This window comes from Heliangelus exortis, chromosome 4 (assembly GCF_036169615.1).
Source record: "Heliangelus exortis chromosome 4, bHelExo1.hap1, whole genome shotgun sequence".
NCBI classification, from domain to species: Eukaryota; Metazoa; Chordata; class Aves; order Apodiformes; family Trochilidae; genus Heliangelus; species Heliangelus exortis.
In genome coordinates this window covers 39,057,080-39,075,972 of record NC_092425.1, presented here as the reverse complement: position 1 = coordinate 39,075,972, position 18,893 = coordinate 39,057,080, and positions in this window count along the sequence as shown.

Genomic DNA, 18,893 nt, shown 5'->3' with positions numbered 1-18,893 from the left:
CTCCAGTGATGGCAGAGGAACCAAGTTGATTTACATTTTTATGTATAATGGTCTGCAATGCTCTGTTCTACTTTCTCTATTTTGCTACTTTATTATTCTCCATGTATGACAAGTCACTTGTGTTAAATAACTGGCCAGAAGCCTTATAGTGAGATTAAATAGCAGGATTTTTTTCTCTTTACAGTTACTCTTAGATCAGCCATTGAGAAAGTACAGTCCTGCATTCAAGATTCTCATAACAAATGCCTTGTTTTGGGAATGTTTATATCCAAATGGCTCATTCAGCTCAGGAGATAGATAGCTATGGTTTAAACTTCAGACTGTGAAATTCCTCCCCTGACTAAAACATACACACACTCCAAAAAATAAAATAAAACAAAAAAAAAAAAGGAAAAAAAAAAAAAAAAAAGAGCAGAGGGTTGAATATTAACTTTTGATTTTTACAAGATAGCTTCCAAAGACAGAAGATGGAAACAAGCCCAGTGACGGTGAAAATTCCAGTGTCTCAGGTGAAAAAATGCTAGTGCAGCTTTTGGATATGGTTTTAAAGTTTGCCAAGGAGGAAATGGAAAATTAAGAGGTTCTTGGAAAACGAAGAGGTTTTGACTGAAGATCAAGACACTGACCCAAGAGAGCCTGAAGTCCTACAAAGGCTTTTGCCAGCTTGCGTCAGTGAGAACAAGTGGAAGCAAACCAAACGAATTTATCAGGTTACATTGGCAGCTGAGCCCTAAAAGAAAAAGAAAAATGTGTTTATTCTTGCATTTTGCAATTACAACACCTCAGCAGCTTTTCTCCTGACTCCTCAGTTCTCTTAAAGTATTTTTTTTATCCTCTTCTTATTTTCTTTCCCATGGTTTTTGCATTACCCAAGGAGGCTAAAAAGTATCTCTGCTTTAATTTATGTAACAAAGGGGTTAATATCCCTGATGTTTTCTCTGCTGGGATGCCAAACAGGGTCACCAGATGTGATTCATAAGTTGTTCTTGCATGCTGCTTAGCAAAAGCACAGCTGTGGTTACACACTGGGGGTGGAGGGAAAGGGGAAGAGATCCTGACCCCATTGGAATCAATGGGAGTTTTACTATTTACTTCCACGAGGCCAGAATTTCACCCCAAGTATCTACGTGGGGCTTGTTTGTTTTCCTTTGTTCAAAAGGATCCTTAGTATCCTTGTTACTAGATTTCATAGAAATAACATGTGAATCAATAATGTATTTAATTATTACTATAAACATCACTCCACAATACTGGATGGCAAGTAAAACATGACTAAAACCTTTTACTCATGACAAAAAATTATTTTGTTAGAGAAAGGAGGGTTTTCATCCTTTTTCTCCACAAAGTTTTGACTTTCCAGAAAAAATATTGGCATCTAAATGTTAGCATTTGGAGAGAAATATTTTACTCTAATTTAAGTCTGCAGCCCCCCCAACCACTTTGTTTTCTGCTTCACAATTTTAATTATTTATTTTTTTTAATCTAACTTTTTGATAGGCAGGAGCAAAGATTACTTGAGTCTACCACTATCTGCAGAATCTTTTCTAAACTTGGGTTTCAGTACCATGTCTGTTTCTGAAATCTGTAAATTTAATACTGTCATATATTTAACAGATTTTTCTGTTTTATCAGTGCATTTCCTCTAAGCTGATTCTAAGTCCATTCTTACTAGTTCAACAAGCAAAACTGAATTCTGTTCTATTCAGAACTATGGCTAAAGTAGCTTCAGAAAATGTTATTGTAACAACTTAGGTAAAACAGGAGTATAATTTCAGATGAGAAAATCAGACATAAAGTTATGTTAAGAAGTATATTACATTTTGCTAAAAAAAAAGGTATATTTCTTATATCACTTTCTACCACTTTCCACTTACGTGAAAACTCATCTACAATCATTTTCCATGGCCTTAGCTCCTCTTACTGTTCTATCCTCAAAAGGTAAGGACTTGGCATGGGATCATCTGATCCTCCCTGGAAATGGGTTCTCCATCATCTCTGGACAGGCACACACGTGGGACTGGAAATGTCCCTGTATAGGGACAGACTCAGTTTGCTTTGCTAATATTCTTCTTCTACCTGAATTCAGCCAGGAGACAGCTGAATGTAAAGCACTGAGATCTGTTCACCTCCTTTACAAAGCTTGCACAAGTTACAGTGACATTTTTTTGCTATCTTGGCTTTAACAGGGGCACAGAATCACAGAATGGTTTGGGTTGGAAAGGACCTTAAAGCTCACCCAGACCCAACCCCCCTGCATGGGCAGGGACACCTCCCACCAGCCCAGGTTGCTGAAATAAGATTCATTAACAACAAAGCCAATGAAGTCTCTCCAGTCAAAATTTCCTCTTCAAAAGTGGAGGTGGTTGCAGTCTGATGGGAAAAATAGAGTCCATCCTGAAACATTTTCATAAAACAAATGTTAGTACACACCAAGATCTTTTATATATTTACCAATTTACTCACTGTACATACAATCATCAGCACAATTTTTTCACCTCAGAATCTGGATTACTTTTCTTTCACACACACAGATGCCATCAATCCTCAATAGATAAATATCAAAGCAAACCCAGCAATATTCTATTTCTCAGCTATATCCAAGGTAACTGTAATGACCCAAAGGCTGTTGCTAGTCGGCTCATTAAAAAGGGAGAAAATTGCTATAATTGCTTCCAGGGCTTGATTTGCAAACAGCCCTGAAGAAATATTCATGTTTTTATATGCATGATGTCTACACAAGTATATTAAACATGCACGTAGCTGTTCTGAGCCAATGCTACAAAGCTTTCTGGCCTTTGAAAAAGAAATGACCAAATGCAATTGCAAATGGACCTTTGCTAAATTCCAGCTTGACCCCAGGAACTGCTGGGGAAAGTGCTTGATGGCTAAAAACCATCCAGGGACTGTTGTAGCAATTTAGCAGTGTAGATGTCTGAGTTCCAGTATCCAGGAAGCTTCTTGGCTCCAGTTATTTCATAATAGGGGTGGAACTGGCAATTGCTTATGGACACACACCTTTTCTCTGACATAAGTGTATCACTTTCAATATTTCAGTAATGCTCTGCAGCCTACAGAATTCCAGACCCAATCCAAACAGCCCTTCTCCCCATACTACATAAAAATTACTTCATGATGACCCAAAATCAAACCACCACTTAAGCAGACAGGACATTTCAATGCTCTGAAGTTCAGTGAATAAAATAATCTTTGGCTTTTACATAGGATCAGTCATCCAAGCATTTCAAGGAACTTTAGAGGCACTAAATAAGGAAAAAGTTTCCTTTGGGAGCAGCTGGAAGACCATAAAAAGAAACCCATTGAAATCATTATAAAAGTTATTAACAACAAGAACAAGACCTGCTTCCAACAAGAACTCTTAGGCTCTGATGTGCTCTACTACTGTTACTCCAATTTTAATTTTGTTTGGAAATAACATTTCAAGCTTCTTTTCTTATAGATTGTATTCTGTCATTGTCCAGGCAACTGCAATGCCTTAGATGTTAATTTTGCACTCTGAAAATTTATTGGACAATTAGGAGGGGACAACAGAAAAGACTCTGAGGCACTGTCCATCACTCTGGTACCTGAGCTCACCATGGAGATTTGGAGGGCAGAAAGATGAAATACTTCACCATACATTCATCTGGGGTAGATGAATCTCTTACAGCACCCAGAGGGGGGATTTTAAATGGTATTTATATATGCTCTGATGGAAGATTTTATTGCTAGGACATTTTATTCTAGCTCTGGACACTGTCAGCCTCCAGTTCTGTCTGATATTCTGTGGCAGGAAAGACCAAGCTAAGATCCTGCCCGGGAAGGCTGAGTTTCCAATGCCTTGTCATTGGCATCAGGGATGACCCAGATGTGTCATTCCTGCAGGAATTATGGCCTGGAGTTGGGTGGAGGAGAAAGCAATCTCTGAGGACAGGAGGGAAGGCAGCAGCTGAACATTGCCTCGACTTTTAACTCTGTTCCCAGTGAGCTCATGCCAGTGGATAAGTGGAAGGAGCCTCAGCCCAGACAGCAGAAGCCAGATTTTATTTTCCATTGAAGCTTTTACCTCACAAATCCCTAGCAAATCATCTCCTCATCAAGATTTTTTCCAAGGAGAGAATCATAGGGTTCTCAGTTTAACAAATGCGTGTGTCTGGACAACTCCAGGTACATTTCTTCCCGTTTGAATGGTTTATTTTCCTTTTTGTCTGTTCACATGCACATATGATGTATAAACCCTCTCCTTGGTAGAGAATTCTCCATTGCAGAGAATTACATTTCATTGCCTTCCAGCACAGCATTTTCTTGTTCCATCTTGAATGGCTGCAGAATGCTGTTCAGCACTATTCAAAAGTTTCTACCTTTAAAATGGCAGAATTCAATGAGGTGAAGCAAAACCCACCAGTTCAGGTAGAAAGAAAATTACTAGTTTGGACACTCTCTTAAAAAAAAATTTATAAAAGGCTCTTGATCGTAAACAGTGTATTAGTAATCAGAAATTAAAATGGAAAAAAATAACAAAAAAATATAGTCTATGACTTCAGTTTCATTTGGCTTTCACCAAAATGTATGTTCCCTGAACTGATCTTCCTTTTGTCCTGGGTTTGTCAGGTTTGAAGGTGTTCCTTCAAATGTGGGACATTGTTAATAACTTAAAAGTAAAGATTACAGAGTGATTTCCACTCTGAAAACCTGGTTCTGTTTGTTTGTGCAACCCCAGAAGTTATTTATTATAGCATGAATTTCCCAGGTTTGTTTTGTGCCTGAATTTTGCAAAAAATTTAATAGCAATTAATTGCAGCTTTTTTTTTTTTTTTTTTTTTTTTTTTTTTAAGATAAGAAGAGATGACAATGAGTGATGCAAGGCACAAAGCAGAGCATCACCACCAACCCTTAGGTACCAAGTTTCACACAGTGAAGAACTAAAAAGTGGAAGTTTTCAACACAGGGCACTGTGAAGACCAAAGATGAAAAAGGAGACAAAGGACTAAGACAATTTCCTAGAGGATCTGTCCCTTGGGTGATCACCAGCTGATAGGATCCAAGCTGAATCAATTCATATTCACTTCTTCCTCTATGAATTTGACATCAGTTTCTGTCAGCATGAGTAGGCTTCTGATTTAAAGGATTCTTTGAGGACTGAAGTGCTAAATTTGGCATGAAAAAAGCCATCATTTGGTAAGATACCTATAGAAGATAACTTCCATGGGTAAAAATAGATGCTCTTGAGAGAGCACTTAGGAAATACAATGAATAAGGCAGGGTAATGGAAGATATAAATTCCCAAAGCAGACTTCAGATGTAGTAAGTGAAGGATAAGGTTTAACTGGATCAAGTTTTATAGCAACCAACAAGCCTTTGAATGGCCTAAATACTTATGAATCATTTAAAGTAGCTGTGGCCAAACATGGGGGTTCATGTTTAGGCTTTGAAACATCTCTGCCAGTAATTTGGCATGAAATTTCCTAATCTATAATGGCACTTGCTGAGTCCAAGAGGTAAGTGCTCAGTACTGTGGTTTTTCCATTGCACACTCTAGCAATCCAGATGGCTCACAAAATAACCTGAGCACACTCAGATTAAGAAGGAAATAGTGGGTGTAGCCTATCCAGTCAGTTAGTTTTTGTTAGGTGCTGTGACAACCCCCACCACTCCCTTATTTAACCAAGGTTTTCTCCTCAGTTCCCCTTGACCATGTGTGGGATTTGCCCATAGGACCCTCCCATGGTAGCTGGAGATATAAATGTGTCCTAAGTGAGACAGAAATAAATGCTCATGGGTAGCATTTTGAAGGGGCTACCAGCAGAGATGCTGTGATGGGAGGGCACAGATGTCTGCACTGCTGCAACTCATTTTCCAACCTATCCCACTGGTTTATACAACCTGGTTGAATAACCCCTCACGAAAGGGTTGTGATTGCCACTCTCTAAAATTGACCCCTACTTACTTCAGGAATCCTGCTATGTTCATAGAGGATCTTATGAGGAAAGATGCAAAAAAGACAGCAAGTTTTCATGAAACATCAAGGTCAGCCTCAAATGACTGTACTGAGAAAAATCAAGGACTTCAGTTAGAAGATAAAAAGAAAAATGTCTGCCAATAACTGGCAGGAGAAACCATGAACCTTTCATGGGATGTTTTATTTTTTGTCCCATTGGAAGCAGCACACTGATTCTGGTTCAGAATTCAGGTAGGAGTTTAGGTGTGATAAATCAACTCCAAATGGATGATCACACAGCACATACCTATAAAAGCCTCTGTCAGCTATTACTCTGCATCCTTGTGGAAGGGGAGAATAACCTTATAATGTTTAAGAATAACTTTAGATTTCATTGTCATTTGATTTCAGTCATCTACAAGTCACTTACTTGTGACTTTCTCTCTCTCTCTCTTGTGATTTTCTCATCTTCTGGAAGCCTGTAGAACTTGATTCTGATTAGACTTATCAATCAGAAATTTATATTAAAGTGGATCAACATATAACTACTCGAGTTATGCAAAAAAGAGGGGTCAAGTATAGAAGTAAAAATGTTAATTTTCATTCACTCAAAGTTACATGCTCAATCCATAATTTCTATCACAAGCAATGTACACAGGAACTGGTCATAGTATTGACATGGCTTAATCCCCACTGGAAAAAAGTTCTTTGTCTTCAGAAACTTTGGAAGAGTTGAAAAATATTGCCATTCCATTTTAAAAATGCTGCATAAAAATAATTTTGTTTTTTCTGTCTGTGAAAGCATAAAAAGACCTGTCCAATCTTATAAAAATGTCATTTAACTTCAGTGAAGTATGCAAACATAAGTATTCTTGCATGTAAAATTCCTGCATTCAAACCACTACTACTTTTTGGTGGGTTGCTCTCAGTTGCTCTTGCTGGAGCTATTTCCACTTAAAAGAAAACTAAATAACCTCTGCCTAAGGAAACTGAACCTTACTTTGTACCTTTCTATGTGAGAACAAGTTGGTTACCTTTCTATAGCTGATGAGTCCCTGTCTGATCTTGACACAAACAAAATCAAAACTGCAAAAAATTTCAAAGTCTGCTTTCTTTGCTTCTCTCTTCTTTTTTTCTTAAAAGAGACAAAAAAATATTTAAAGTATTTTTCAAGTAGTCCCAGGAAATTCTAACCAACATGGCTCTCACAATGAATGGGTGTATTTTAGTGGAGCTGAACCACAGTCACTGATGGAAAAAGCAAGGTCAGCAAATTTACAGGGCTTGCAAATAATGCAATTGTTAAAGGATATAATCTGCTGAGAATCCTGGGTGAAATGACAAAATAATAAGTAAGAAAGAGCAAGTATGAGGAGGAGGGAAAAGTGACCTCCATGAAACTGAGGAAATATTTGCTATGTTGTATGAAATAAGGTGAGAAAAAAAGTAGAGAGTTCCCTACTTAGGTCTTAAGTGAATACAATAATACAGAAGTGCAGTGCTGAGGCTGAAAACTCCATTTTCACTTCAGGTAAAGTTACTTTGGAGTGTTATTATTCCCAAATCTCTCAGGAGGGCTGTGGCAGACAGGACTGGGCTCACAATCTTGAATGCCATTATTTGAATCTGTCTTTTCTGTGTCACACTAGATGGAGGGTACACAGTCTATTACCTTTAATTAATTGAGTGTTTATGTGTTAAAAAGTTATTCACTTGTGCACAGAGTGATTTGCTGGGATTTATGATGGGAACATTTTATAACAGCAGCATGTGTTTCCCTACAATTTGTATAGGTTCATTCATTATAATTTTTCCTGATGTTTTGCCTACCATATTATTAACTTCCCCAAAGCAATGAAATAGCAGCTTGTCTTCTCACAGCAGAGAAACGAGAGGAATAATTATGAATGTGGAAATCCCAGTGAAAACATGCTTCTATTGAAAGGGCCTAGTGGTCCAAATAGAAGCCTGCTGGATTTATGAAGTCTATAAAAAAAGCAAACACACAGAAAAACAGATGCTTTTTTTTTCTTCCAAAAATCTTGGAAGTCCTACACTTAGGAAAAAAAAAAAAAAAAAAAAAAAAAGAGGAGGGGGGGGGAAGGAGGAGAAGAGAATGTTACATTTATGCCACTATTAACAAAAATTTTTATTTTACTATAGGGTATGGAGTCTGAATAAATCATCAAAGTTTCAAGTCCTTGCCATGCATAACTATTTAATCATTTGGAAGTGTTCTTTTCAAAATGTAAGAGGTTGTGAGCATAGTGTTTGATTTGTTACTCCTCCAGTAGCAAAATCTCCCTTGCTTCAAAGGGATAGCTCTTTAGGACTCTTTGCATGTAAGAATTTACAATAATGGGAAAATGAGCAGCATTCACCTATGGTGGTAAGGAAATTTTTTTTCCAGGCTGTCAGTGAGGATGGGGGGAGAAAGCCTGGGAAATCAATTCCAGAAAGTGTTGTGGATCACTGGTTATTTTACAAAGATCCAAAGCTGACAGGACCACCACAGTCATTTGTGTTTATTGTTCAAGAGGGTGCTTTTTTGGACCATCCTTAGCAAAACCAACCTCCTTTTAGAGAAAAAGAAAAAAAAAAAAAAAAAAGACAAGGGGGATGGGGAGTCAGGGGGAACCAAAAAGGAAGCAGAAGGCAGTATAAGCAATGAGCCTGCTCCAGGACAGCCTTCCCCAGGCCCTGCCCCTCTCTAAGGCACTTTGTATTATTTCATGTGCACTCTTCATTGTTATTTCTCACAACAACCCAGTCTGCTTCTGCACTCTGTCGTCCGGGTGGCCACTCATAAAAAATGTGATTTACATTCTTGTTTCACTCTCGCCACCTTTTCACTTCCTGTTGCTTCTGCAGCCTGTGCTTTGCTTGTCTTTTCTGTTCTTTTAATTAAAAACCTCAATTTATGCACATATTATTATTATTGTTATTGCATGTGCATGCATGCAGCAGAGGAAAGAATAGACCACTGCCATGAGAATTTTCCTAAATTCCTTTTAAAACTAATGTATAATGAATTTGTCCAAATAATAATTTAAAAAAGAATAATCTGAATTTGCTGGAGAAGGCAAAATAATTCCAACCTACAAGCAAAGAATTTTATTATCTCAGTTGCTTCTCATCAGATCTCAAAATTTTTTCGCACCTAAAAAAATAATTACATCAAAAACGTTGCACTTGGGCTGCACCAGCATCTGCTGCAATGAGTTGAAACTCCTTTCAGTGTCACTGAAAAACTGAGAAAAACAAGACAAGAAAGCTAAAGATTGGAGCCACAGCAAGAGGAGCTTTCATAGGTGAAGTCCTGGAGTCAAACTCCATGGTTGGAGCTGCCAGGATCAAACCTCAGTCAAAATGAAGCCCTTTGAAAGAGTTAAGACAATTTACCCCTACTGAGGAGCTGCCCCTGTGAATATAAATCCCTGCTAGGACAGAATAAAAGGGTCATTTTGTGCTAATTCAGTCCCACTCAGCAGCAAAGGCTGAGCAGAAAGATCTGTCATCAAGTAGAAGCCCTCTGACAGGCTGTACATTTTTTGCTGTAAATCTCACGGATTCTCATAAAAAGGAGGCCCATCCTGAGTTCTCACCAGAGACTCAAAGTAGCCCTCAGGTTTTGTAGAAACAGCCAGCAGCTCTGGCTGTTTGCTCTTTATTCCCTTGCCTGCCTTAAATTCAGATCATGTTTTCTCTATTAGGGGTAAGGACAGAAAAGTGATTAACTGGAAGAACACCTGAACAAGTGAATGGGTTCAGAGCTCAATTATGCAGCTGAGATTCAGGACTGCTCTCCTGAAGTTGGTCTACATTTATCTGATTTTTTTTTTTTTCTCAGAGGTAAAAAATGATACATGACCACAATCTCCCAACAAGCAGAAGGATCCTCTTCTATTTCCCACTTCCCAAATGTCTTTTTTAAAGGGTGCTGATCTGCTTCACACAGACCCCACAAACATTTCAATGTTCTCACCTCCCTGTTCTCCTCAAGATGATGAAAAAATACAGATCTACTTCAGCCCACTGACCAACTCCACCCTAGGAGCCACCCCATGAACTCAGAGCTGGCTGCTCATCCCTGCAGTGCCACTGAGGTACAGAAGGACACTGGAGGATTAAATTAACCCCTCTCTGCCTCATTTTCCCCAGATGTAAGAGAAGAGTTCCTGCCTTCATCTTCATTACTCTTTTGAGAATTAAGTCACTTCCATGGCAGGGAAGGGAAGAAGTCAAGAGGTGGTAACAGTTCTTTCTAAAAGGAAGAAATAGAGAGAAATGCTACAAATCCAGCAACAGCAAATTTAAAATGTATTTAGTGTATCAAAACCAATAATAGCATTTGTGTGCCTTAAGAAAACATCGAGGCAATTAAAAGATATTTTTTAATCCTGTGTCATGCTTCCTTTGTAAAATACTGACTGGAAAGATTAGTGCTTAAACCTGTCTCATAAATTACTAAAATTAAACACTTAAATTAACTCCTGTGCAGCATGGCTAGTATAGTGACTAAAATGTCTATTTGCATTTTATCAAATTATTTGGTGGACATTCACTTCTGATTTATTTGAGATGTAGAGAAACTACAAAGAAACAGAGGTGACAAAAGGAATCAGGATTCTACAAATGTGTCAGTGGAAACCAAGGCAAGGGAAGACAGAGATTTAAATGTGCCCAGACAGAGTTCTAACTCAAGCTCAGGTTTTCCTACCTCCTGACCAAACTTCTTAGCTCCAGAACAACCTTGGTACCAAATGTTAGTACTGCTAAACTACTACTTAAGCCTTTGCTAGTGTGTTTGAGTTATGTTACACTTCTGCAGAACAGTGAATGTCATTTAAGGGACTTTCTGAAAGTCCAGGTACAGCAAGCACATACACACATCCACAAGCCAGAGAACAAGGACTCTCACTCATGGTTAATGGCTTTCTGGCTCTGGTTATTGGTCTGCAAGGCAGAGAAAGGTAAGTGAAGTCTTCACACAGATACTAAAAGATTTATAGAACCACGTAGGATAGAAAGGAAAAACCTTCAGAATCCCTCCACAGAGGGGGAAAAAAAAAAAAAGAAAAAGAAAAAAAAAGAAAAAAAAACAAAAAAAAAAAAAAAAAAAAAAAAAAAAAAAAACAAAAAAAAAACCAAAAAAAAAAAAAAAAAAAAAAAAAGAAAAAAAAAAAAAAGCAGAAGCAGCAAATTCAGTGGTTATCAGGATTAAAATGAACTTTTTCTTCTCTGCTTTGAAAAACCTTCAAATCGAACAAATTTTCCTCGGACTGAAACCTCTTCGATTTTAAATGTTTCCCAGTGTCCTTCTTAAGTGTTTTGTTTTAAATGATGAAGTCTTAATAAATACTGGACACATAATAAGCTTCTGTGGGATTTGGACTTTATCCCACAAGTGAGAGGAAGACCTCATAACTCAAAGAGTGATGAAGCCACAAGAGGGTTATGAAGGTTTTTCCGCACTAGTGGGATTAATTCCATATTCCACAGATGCCCATTATATAGAGGTTCTCTGTTTATACTGCAAGGAGGTAAAAAGCTTTTTTTTTTTTTTTTTTTTTTATTAGATTAAAATGTCAGGCTTGAATAAATGTCTTAGTCAGAAGAGTGAAGAACAGCTGCTTTGTGGTGTCACAAAACATCTTGAAAACAGTGGCTGAGTTAATGGAGAGGCATGGATTGAAAGTATTTTGTGTAGCCAGTGAGCATCACTACTGATCACTTGCTCACTTCCACAATAATCTCACTTTCTGCAACTGGGAAAGAGACCTGATCTTCTGAAAAGGATCTGGGAACTCCTTTTCTTCATCAGTTCCAGCATTCCAGACATCTAATGGGCCCTATTCCTCATGCTCTCAAGTTTTGCTGCTTTATTGGATTAGTTCTCCCCAGCACAACAAGGCCAACAACAAAGGAAAAGGTGAAATTTTCCAGCAAACTAAGCTGTCCCAATTAGAAACAAAAAGAACCTCCAACCCTTTGCAACCCAAAGTGATCACTGACACTCAGCAAGCCATGGTGAAAAAACAAGGAGTGAAATTCCATAAGAATCAGGGAGACATTTGCTCAGCAAAAACCCCAGACACTCCCTGCTCACTGCTTTGCAGTTACATGTTTTTACTTCTTTTTAATTAAACACTTCTTATCTTCTTTTAAAATAAGTAGATATATAAATTAACTTCCCTTAAAAGACCAAATTTTTAACAATACTAAGTTGTAAAGCAAAATCCACGTTGTATGCTCCTATTGAAGAATCCTCTGTATTTATTATGATATTAGGGAGGGCATTTTGGTTTAAGTAGGGCAGAAGCATTCAAAGTATTTTCTGGCTGCAGATATATTTCAGGTTGTACACTGCAATCTGTAAGCCCTCCAGCAGTGGATCTCATGGAGCAAGCTGCCTGCAAACACTGGATCATTCTGCCCAGCTTTTTTAATACCTGGGGAAATCTGCCTTCATTCCTTACACCCAGCTTATGCTTATGGGCTGGACTGAAACTTGCAGCTCGAAATATCCAAAGAATTGGGCCATACCTGAATTTCAAAATCCAAGGAGCTATTTCAGGATGAATCCTTGCCATAACCACAGAGCACAGACCTGCCATGAAGACTGGAGTATCAAAACGTTGCCATCTGGCATGGGGCAGCAGAAATCCAGATTATCCTGCTGGTCAGTGTTGATAGGGCTGGGCAGCTGCAAGAACACACTTTTCTTTAATACTCCATCTGATGCTCCTTTCAGAGGAGCAGGGACCTCCTCCTGTGGTCTGGTTGCCTTTGCTCCATGGAGAACTGGTGAGCCACATGGGGCTGGCTCCTTCCCTGCTGAGAAAAAAAAAATAAAATAATTTTAAAAAAAATATAACAAAACACAGAAAAAAACAGAAGAGCTGAAAGGGAATAAAAAAAATCAAGAGAACAAGCTGATGGTTAAGAATAGTGCTTTTCAAAAGGGGAAGGTGATTGTGCAGATAAGATTGCACTTTTTTTGCTAACATTGTGCAAAACCAATGCTCCTGCCATGGCCACAAGAGGTGGTGTTGACAGCAGCATCTCCTCTGAATGGGCAGTGACCCATAGGATGGACTTTGTAAACTGTCTCATTAAGGACAGATTGGAAACCCCCATACTGTGCCAAAAGCTGCAGCACCCATGCCAAGAGGACAAGAAACTTGAAAAATATCTGACCCTTCCTGTTATGCCCTCTGAGGTGGCAGATTAGTCCAGATCAGCCTTAACCACAAGTCTGTAAATCTGAGGTTCTGTTCTGAGTAGGATGCAAGGAAAAGGGCCCTTCAAAGGTCCTTTTACCCTCTGCTTCTGCTGGATCAGTATTTTGAGGTCAAGTATTTTTAAATATTTATTTTTAGTGCTTAAGCATATCTGCTTGCCTATTTAAAATAGCTTAAAAAGTATTTAGGGCACAAAACCACAAGCAATCACATCTTTCATGTAGCTCTGGAGTTACAGCCCCATCAACCACAGCAGCTGATGCTACCAGCAGAGTTTAGCAGCAGGTTTCTTGCCATGTCCTGATATTCTTCACATGAGAAAGAAGAAAGGAAAAAATAGTCAGAAGTGAAAGTGCAAAAGGAAGAGAACTGCTATAATAGTTCATGAACTATCACGTGAGCAAATTCCTTCAGTTTTTCTGTATTTTATCTCTAATATTTTTTCTCATTTTATCTCTACTTTTAAGACTATCTCTACTTTTTAAGACACTGGGTTTGCAAGGTTTACCATCCTTTACACATACAGCAGAAAAAACAGATTAGGAGCAAAATTAGAAATTATAAATTAGCGTGGGTTCTATCAATTGTATTTTATAAATCACCTTCTACATCCTGGACCCAGCCTCTCCTGGCATCTGTTTTTTACACGAGGGTAATTCCACAAACTTCCTTGTGGACTTTTTCTGTATTTATCCTAACTCTGTGGAAGCCTCTACTCATATTTCTGCATGTTTTCATAGTGGGAGGAGACAGGGAGTGGAAAGTCAGGTGCAAAGAGATCCACCACAATGAAATCATCCCTTCCCAGCATGGAAAGGTTTCTACACCTAACTCATGCTGATCCCACCCGTTTTTCTCCATGCAGGATCCCACTTTTTGCTGCATACCTTGGAGTAGCTGGGAGTCAGGATCTGGATGTCTGGTCCATCAGCTTAGCACAAGGACTTGGGAGGAATGAATGGTGATCAGCAGTAGCCTGTAGCACATCCTAAGGGGAGAAGAAGCAGAGATGAAGAAGGAATGCCAGCCTTCCTTAAATAATTCAGGAAGTATCTCCTGCTTTCCAACACGATGATTCAGAGTTGTAATTCTGAGAGATTGTAGTGTGGTTCTTTGGGCATCTAAAACACTCCTGTTGGTGCTGGGAGAAAAAAAAAACAAACAAACAAAAAAAAAACCCAAACATAATTTTCTAAAATCTTCCCTTGAATGGGGCTTTGCCTCCACAGGGGAGGAGGTGGTGAGAAGATGACATCCTGTAGGCTGCATCCTCCCCTTGATGGATGGATGTGCCCCACTGGGGGTATGACTTCAATTCTTTCCCTGAAACATGAATCAAATGAGGCCACAAGCAAATATATTTCCCTGTCAAACATTTCACTTCCTGGAGACATTTAAGAGCTAATGGGACATACTGTGCATGGTTTATTTTTGCTTTGGGGCCAACAAATTGCTGTACCATTTTCCAGGTCCTTAAACTCGGTTTGTGCTTGCTGAAAGAAGATTTGCAGGCACATTGGCTGTGAGTCCAGCAGGATTTCTAGCACACAGCCTGATCCTAAGCTTCCAAATGAGGAACTGAAAGATTAGTCCACCAAATTCAGGCCAGAGGTGCATGTCTTCCTTTTTCCCAAAGACCTCAGGGGAGCAGATCGTGGAATTTCTTCCATGTCAGCATACATGCTGCATCATCTCATCTGGTTTTTGACCAAACTTAAACCTGATGCAATTGTCTGGCTTCTGCATGCAGAAAACTGAGTCCCTGAGAATACACATGTTCTGCCTTTTTTTTTTTGTTGTTGCCTGGCCAAAAAAAAAAGTCAAAATCTGTGGAAGCACAGGCCTCAGAATAATTCCTTGTCTAAACTGTATTGGTGAGAAAAGAGAGGTGGCAAGCAGAATGTCTGGCTCGGAGTGATGCTGATAGTAAATGGCAGATCCACAAGGAGATGGGCATTATAGACAACTGATGGGACCTACATGTCCTTTCATGGAAGTAAATGAAATCCAGAAGTCATTGAATAGATTTTGTCTTAAGTTTCCCTTAGGTATAGAAAGGGAGGAAGAGATCACAGAATTACTGTGATTGGAAAAGACCTTCAAGATCAATTAACCAACCAGTAACACTGACAAGTCCTTAACCAAACCCTATCCCTAAGTACTATGACTATGTACTTAAATACCCCCAGGGGTGCTGACTCCACCACTGCCCTGGGCAGCTTCTCCCAGTGCCTGATAACCCTTTTGGTGAAGAAATTTTTCCTAACATCCAATCTAAACCTTTTCTGGGGCAACTTGTGGCCATTACATCTTGTCCTATCACTTGTACTCTCATTGAATAGACTAGTCCCCATCTCTTTACAACCTCCTTTCATGTAGTTGTAGAGTTGAAAAAAAAAAAAAAAAAAAAAAAAAAAAGTTAAATTTGATGTATGGCTCACCAGAGCCAAGTACAGGGGTAAGATCACCTCCCTGATCCTGTTGGCCACACTATTCCTGATACAAGCCAGGATGCCATCGGCCCTCTTGGCCACCTGGGCACACTGCTGGCTCCTGTTCATCCAGCTGTCAGTCAACAGAGATGCTGCAGATGCCACCAGAGATTATCCTGCTTTTTTAGGGACAGCTCAGAGATCATCACCCACCTGGAAACAGTTGAAAGCAGCTTTTCTTGTACCAGAAGGCTTTCCCCATCCATAGAACCAGCACAGCAGAGCAGCCTGACTAAATAACCAAGAATAAAGTAAGAATATATAATAAGAATAACTAAGACTAAATAAGAAAGTTGTCATGTAACTGCTGGACATTTTGCCAGTGTTACATGACTGTTGCAATGAACAGAAGAAGGTCCTCAGGCCATAAGCAGGAAGCTGGGCTTGTCATCAGTTACAGGCAATTAGCCCTGGAACACATCATTCCAGGACTGCATCTCACCACCTTCCTGCTCCAGCAGGCTGTCCTGGTTTGGGCCAGGATAGAGATGATTTTCTGTCTTGTACTTTTGCTTTTAGCTCAGTCTCTTGTAAGTAGTTGCACTTGCTGAAATTACCAGCAAGTTTCTCAGACAGTGTGTGTTTCTAGGACTGATAACACTTGATGTTTAGAGTTACTGCTAGAGACTGGTGTGCAGAGCCAAGGCCACTGCTCAGCTCTGAGGAAAACATAAAGAGGTCCCACCTGCAGCCTCCTTTGGGGAGGAAGGGACAAGATAGGTGCCAGAACTGACCAAACAGAGGATTCCATCCCATACACCTCATCCTCAGGATAAATTTGAGGGATCATGAGGGCCAAGCCAGATTTCCAGCTTCCTGCTTCCTGCTTCCTGCCCTTCCTGCCTTTCCTGCTTCCCTTCCTTCACTCAGCATCCTGGAAGGATCCTGTCCATTCACCTGCCTGTGGTCCTGATCCATTCCAGCCCTTATCTGTGTGTTCCTGCCTCCAGGAACAGTGTGATACTAATTCTCTTTTTTAGTGGGTGCCACCTGCTCTTTTTTGAGTTCTGTGCTGCTAACATATATCAAAACTAGCAGAACATGCAGGTTTGCAGCTTGTAGGTGGCACAGCACCACACTAGAGGACACTATATAGAGTTTAAGGTTAAAGTAAAAATTGAACTGAAAAATTCCACTTTTCTCTGACATCTACACACTGACAGCAAACACCTCTATAAACCTAAGAATCATTTGGTTTGGCCTTAATTCCTTAATTCCAGCATCTTCAGCTCAGTAACACTGGTTAAGCACATTCTCCTGTAACCATGGCAGTAGTGAATCAAGGGGTGGATGTGACAATCTCAGAGGTCCTTCCCAACCCAAATGATTCTGGGATTCTGGGATTCTATGTGTAAATTTATAAATATCATTTCTGTCTTTGGCAGCTCTTTAGTAAAAAAAAGTCACCTGCAAAAGCATATCATTCAAAACAGATGTGAAGGACAAAACTCCAGGAAAAACAGTGAAAATATTACTGCTTACACCATCACAGAGGTGCTTTAGTACCACTGAAGACCTTCAAGAGCTCTGCAAAGAGCTCTGCTGGCCTTCAGTCAACAGGCTGAATGCACAACGAGGTCAAGCACACTGTAGGAAGGGAAGTCTCTTCTTGGTGTTGGTAATGCCAACACAAACTTTCCAACATAGATGCACCAACGTTCCTCAGACTTCACCTGGGGAGAAGAAGAGGAAGTAATTTGGTCTCTATGGTGGTCCAGCCCTCAGCATCTTTGTGTAGGATACCTGCAGTTCCAGTAGTGGTAGCAGTGGTCTTTGTGACGTGGAAAACTGCTTGCCACAAAAACCTATCTCACTGCTGGCATTCCCAGCTCTCTCTATCTTCCTGAAGTGCAGAGGAGAAACGTCAGAGGCTTTTTGGGACAAGAAGCTGCCTGGTTGGCTACATTGCTGCTTTGTGTTTGACTATTTTTTTCCCCTCACACTCCACTTCGTGTTTCTTTCCACTTCCAAGTGTTGTTTTAACACAGATGTCCCTTGGTGTTCAGCTGCCTTCAGCTGGTACCTGTCTAGTTGGAGGAAAAAATAAACCAGCAAACACTTTGCTGAATCAATGTTGTAACTATCACACTGCTAATGTTGACTTCCTTGTTGGTTTTGGTGGTGGTACCACAGACTGCTCTAGAAGAAGGTCTTTCTTGCCTGAAAATACATAGCTTTTTCCCTCTCAAAGTGCTTCTTAAAAGTCATCCTGACTTCAGATTTCTCACTTTATCCCCATGTCTTCTTCCCTTTCTTCCAGAGACCATGGACATTATCAGATTTTACTTCATTTTCTAGCGGTGGGGAAAAAAAATATCATTCATCAATGAATCCACATTTTGTTAGGCATGTTAAATATAGATAGATGCTGTCCCTGTCCTGAGGTTGAGAGACTCTCTACAACTACTCGAAAGGAGGTTGTAGCCAGGTGGGGGGTTGGCCTCTTCTTCCTAGTAACAGGACAAGAGGAAATGGCCTCAAGCTGTGCCAGTGGAGATTAGATATTGGAAGATATCAAATGAGATATTAGAAGAAACTTCTTCACTGAAAGGGTAATTAAACATTGGAATAGGCTGCCCAGGAAGGCAGTTGAAACACCATCCCTAGAGGTGTCTGAAAGACGTATAGATGTAGTGCTTGAGAACACGGTTTGAACACTGGACTTTGTAGATTTAAGTTAATGGTTGGTAGAGTTAGTTTATGGTTGGACTCAATGACCTTGAAGGTCTTTTCCAACCAGTACAGTTCTGTGTGATTCTGTGAAACTACTGATGCAAGAGTGGAAACGGGAAGTTCAGAAAGCCTGTAGGGTATAAACTGTGCCAGTAATAAGAGTGGTGCTCCTGACATCTCTGTAATATAATGGGGAGCGTTATACATAAAGCCAAATTAATCTTTCAGTATTTGCAAGAGCAAAAAAAGGATTTAATTAAGAAAGCCAAGACTCCCTTCTTCCCATAAATACGTTCAGACTTTGATCCTTGACCTTTATTCGTAAAATTAATTCTACATCATATTTCTGCGTATTGCTCTCTAAGGAGAATCAAGTTTACACTTCCCTCCCAATCCAAACCATAACAGCACTTAATTAGGTGATAATTTATGTAGTACTTAGCATGAACTTTTGACACTCACTGAAGTAGGCAGCACGAGTGTACATATGTTATCACCTGACTACATCAAGCAACAGACCCTATGCACCGGTCAGGTACCTTGGGCTTT